Here is a 5,030-nt window from a genome sequence, read left to right on the forward strand (position 1 = left end):
GGCACTCCAAGATGAGTGGTGAAATAGCTGCCACTTGAAGAGCTCACACACTCGAGATAAGACCCAATATGAGAACTCTCAAGTCTCACAAAAATACTTCTACAGAGTTTCTTTATTATCCAAATTCAATGTCTTAATACATGAGATAAGACATTGTATTTATAGGAGAGAATGTCTTGGAGAACAAGATAGAGGGGTAGGGGTATCATTAGTGAGAAGCCTTCTAGGAGGTAGGTAAAAAACCTTTAACCTAGAAGCATTTGTCATGAAAGGTGGGCTTGGCACAAGCCCAAATTACTAAGCACACCTTACTAAAATTACTAAGCACACCCTACTCAAATTACTAACTCACCCTACTCAAATTACTAAGCACACCCTACACAAATTACTAAGCACACCCTATTCTAGCTTATTCTTCTATTCAAACCCCCAAAGTGAGCCCAATTTATTTACATAACTTTCTCTTGTGGAAAGAAAAAAAGGAAGAACTTCTTATATTCTCGAGGTTTGGTGGGGCCTAGCTTTGTATATTGAGATGATTGACCTTTTTGTGAAGTGCTTGATGTATCCTTAGTCATCTATTGGTTATTGTGGTTTGTATCACACAGTGAATCATATGGCACCATACCAATGCTAGAATGGAAACTATTGTTGTAATTGAATTCAATCATTGGCAAGTATTGATCCCAACTATCAGAATTCTCTAATACATAAGATCTTAACAAATCCTCCAAGGATTGGATGGTTCTTTCTAACTGACTATCGTTTTTAGGATGATAAGCTGAGCTAAGATGGAGTTTAGTCCCTAGAGCCTGATGTAGGCTTCCCCATAATTTATAAGTAACTTTAGGATCCCTATCAAATACAATGATGGATGGAATTCTACACAACCTTACAATTTCTCTTATATACAATTTATTCATTTTTTCCAATGAATACCTATTGTTAATGGGTAAGAAGTGAGCAGATTTTTTTTAACATATCCACGATAACCCATATGGAATCAAATTTTTGAATGGTTCGCAGTAAGCCAACTACAAAATCCATTGCCATACTATCCCATTTCCATTTAAGTATATCTAAGGATTGTAGCATTCATGCTGGCTTTTGGTGTTTTATCTTAGCTTTCTGAAAAGCTAAAGATAATGCTACAATTGTGCTATCTCATTCTTCATCTTGGGCCACCAAAACATTTTCTTAAGATCTTGGTACATTTTTTGTAGTTTCTGATGTATATTCAAATTGCTCTTACGTGCTTATTCTAAAATTATATTTTTAATCTTTACATCATTGGGAACACATATCCTACCATCAGATCTAAAAATTCTTTCCCCACTCGTGCTAAAGTTTTTCCACTATTTTTTCTGTCAACTTCTTTTTCTTTTAAATGAATTAATAACTTGCCTGAGTCTAATGGATTTTCCTTTGTAATTCACTGGTGATTTCAATTGAGTTCAATTTCATTCTATCATGGCTTATGGTAATTGGAAAATTCATGTCTATAATTTTTCCAAAAAACTAATTTCTTGAATAGTTAACGAGGAGACATGTAAGGATTTTCTGCTTAAAGCGTTTGCCACTACATTTGCCTTTCTTGGGTGGTAATGTAGATCAAAATCATAATCTTTCAAAAACTCCATCCATCTTCTTTGTCTCATATTTAACTCCTTCTGGTCAAATAAGTATCCAAGACTTTTGTGATCACTAAAAACCTAAAATTTACCATCATACACATAATGTCTCCGTATTTTGAGTGTAAAAATATTGGTTGCTAGTTCTAGATCATGAGTTGGGTAATTTCTTTCATGTGTTCTTAGTTGTCTAAAAGCATATGCCTCTGCCTTTTATCTTCCATAAGAACACATCCTAATCCTACTTTGGAAGAATCACAAAATATCACAATTTCCAATAAAATTGGGTAATGCTGACACGGAGGGAGTGGTTAATCTTTTCTTGAGTTCTTGAAAACTATTTTCACATTTTTCTGTCCATTCAAAAGTTTTTCCTTTTTGGTAATTATTTTAAAGGCATAGTCATTCTAAAAAATCCTTTTATGAATCTCCTATAATATCTAGCTAAACCTAGGAAACTATAAATTTCAGTCACCATTTTTTGTGGTTCCCACCGTAGAACTCTTTCCACTTTGGTTAGGTCAATTGACACTTTTTTTTGGAATTCATGTATCCCAAAACTTATATTTCCTCTAACTAGGATTCACATTTAGACAACTTAGCATACAATTGTTTGTCTCTCAAAATTTGAAGAAGAAGTTGTTCTTCATATTCCTCAATTGTGTTAGAATAAATGAGAATGTTATCTATAAAAACAACTATAAAGTGATCCAAAAGGGGACAAAAAATCTTATTCATAAAATCCATGAACACTACAGGAGCATTAGTTACACCAAAAGGTATAACTTGATATTCATAATGACCATACGTGGTTCTGAATGTTGTTTTTTGAATGTTTTATGCCTTTACTCTAATTTGATGATATTCTAATCTTAAATCTATATTAGAAACACAAAGGCTCCTCTCAGTTGGCCCATTAAATAATATATTCTAAGGAGAGGATATTTCTTATTAACGATGAATTTATTTAACTGATGATAATCTACCCATAGTCTAAAACTTCCATATTCCTTCTTAAATAACAAAACATGAGCTTCCCAAGGTGACACACTAAGACAAATAAACTGTTTTCCAGTATTTCTTCTAATTATTTCTTCAATTATGCTAGTTTAGAGGGAAACATTTTATATGGTGCTATAGAAATTGGTGTGGTTCTAGGGATCAAATCTATTGGAAATTCAATTTCTCTGTTGTGTGACAAACTAAATATCATCAAGAAAAACCTAAAGAAAATTTTAAACAACTACTATATTTTTCAAATGGACTACCTCTTTTCAGTCCACATAAGACAACAATAAATATCCTTGAATTTCATCCTTTAAAGACTCATTTTAGGGAGTTTGTAGATACTTTCAAAAGATCCTCAATATTGAAAAATATTATTAATGTCTCTGCACAATTTAGAAGGACTTGACTGAAAAATAACCAGTCCATGCCTAAAATTACATTTGATTATGAAGAAGGTAGACAAATTAAATCTACATGGAATTTCCTATTATCAATTAATAGAGAAAAATTTAGACAAACTTTATTGGTAGTTACTTATTCACTTATGGGAGTCGAAACAACGAAACTAGCATGTAAAAATGAATGAATGTGTTGTGTTTAAGTCATACAGTACATTTAAAGTTTTACCTTTAATGAAACATATACCTTACATCAGATCATGGTTTTTAGTGGTTTCAACTCTACTCACGGTATAGACTCTCCATGTTGTCATAGGTATTGCCTTAGGTGAAAAATGCTTGGAATGTGACTTTTGTGGTCTACATTAAGAAAATACATAACCAGATTTTCCACAATTGAAACAAACATGTTCTTTAAGGTCTCTGGCATAATGATGTTGTCCACACTTTAGACACTCAATCTAATTATCTTCAAGTCTACTTGAATTTCCTAAAGAAAATTGACTAGGTGGGGATTTTCGTTGGGGGCGTTTGAAGGGTTTTCCCTCATTATGTCTTTTTTTTTTAATTTGGTTGAGGTCCAAAATAACTCGATTTATTATTTTGTCTATTCTCGAAATCTTCTAGAAATATATACTTGTGAATAAGCGTAGAAAAGTCATAAATTTCTAATATTCATACTACTTTTCTCAATTTAGGCCTAAGTCCATTCTCAAACTTTATACACTTCACTCTCTCACATGGGTGATAAAAGAAAGTAGAAGAATACTTCCATAACTCCTCAAATTCGGAGGAATATTCTCCTACTGACAAATAAAGTCTATTTTGCTCTCTTCAAATCATTGGGGAAATATTTTTCAATTTTTTTTTGTTCTAAATACTTCCCATGTAATGATTATTCTCCCTCATTCTAGTAATTTTCTAGTACTATCCTGCCAATATTTAGCCTCTCCTACCAACATAAACACAATGTAATTTATCTTTTGGTTATCAGAACAATTTATAACTCATAATATTTTTTTTCCATCCCCTTAATCCACAATTCAACTTTTTCTAGGCTATAACCTCCAGAGAATTGTGGACGTTTGTTTCTCCTGAATTCAAACTAAATCTTGTGACTCAGTAGTTTTTTCATGCCATTGGTTCCTTAATAGTACAACGACCATATCTCTGATAGCTTCTACTGCTTCAATCAACTCATTGTTTCTCCTATTATTTGCCAAGTGAAATTATACAAGTTTTAGTGTACATAAAAAATTACGATTAACACATTTCACAGATCTCACATGAAACGTCGCTCTGATACTGTAAAATGTAACATCCTCTTTTATTTCTTTGTTAACATATTAATGTAATCAAATTATTAATACGTTTATATTCTTTTTGTAATTATTTTTCAAAAATTTAAATCATGGCAAGAGAAATATATAAGATAAAGATTTATGTGCATATATATTATAATTTGTTTTCTATTTTACATACTTATTTACCTCTTTCTTGAAAGGAGGAGTTTTATTTATCTCTAAATCGTTCCTTTTATAGCACTACTACTTTATTTTAGGGTGGAGAGTCTTGTCCCACAAAAAGTAACTGAATTGTCAACAATATTACTGTTCCAACTTGTTCCCTAAAAAACTGCGGTAATGACAACGAAGAATGGATTGAGATAATTTTGAGCCTCCATCTATTTATATGATATTTTCAAATGTGTGTATTTGTTTTCATGCACCAAGAGTGAAATAGGAAAGTGAAAACACATTGCAAGTAAAATAATATCATACCAAAACAATATAAAAATCATCTTTTACAATTTCAATAATATAATTATTTTTTTTCTTTTTGTTTCATACGAGAAACATTTTGAATAAATTTTTGTACTGGTTAGTCGGGATAAATGAGTTTTACCATGGTTGACAGAATAGTACAAAATCATCTTTAGTAATATTTACTCATTTAAATCTCCAAGGTCAAACTTCCATCTACAATGTCATCA

General features: G+C 31.5%; 1 pseudogene; it reads right to left on the reverse strand.

Annotated features, from left to right (window-relative positions):
• Nucleotides 1-1,499: 1,499 nt before the first annotated feature.
• On the reverse strand, nt 1,500-4,358 carry LOC150029014 (uncharacterized; annotated as a pseudogene).
• Nucleotides 4,359-5,030: the final 672 nt, after the last annotated feature.

Source organism: Phaseolus vulgaris, chromosome 2 (genome assembly GCF_051622355.1).
Source record: "Phaseolus vulgaris cultivar YP4 chromosome 2, ASM5162235v1, whole genome shotgun sequence".
In the NCBI taxonomy this organism is placed as follows: domain Eukaryota; kingdom Viridiplantae; phylum Streptophyta; class Magnoliopsida; order Fabales; family Fabaceae; genus Phaseolus; species Phaseolus vulgaris.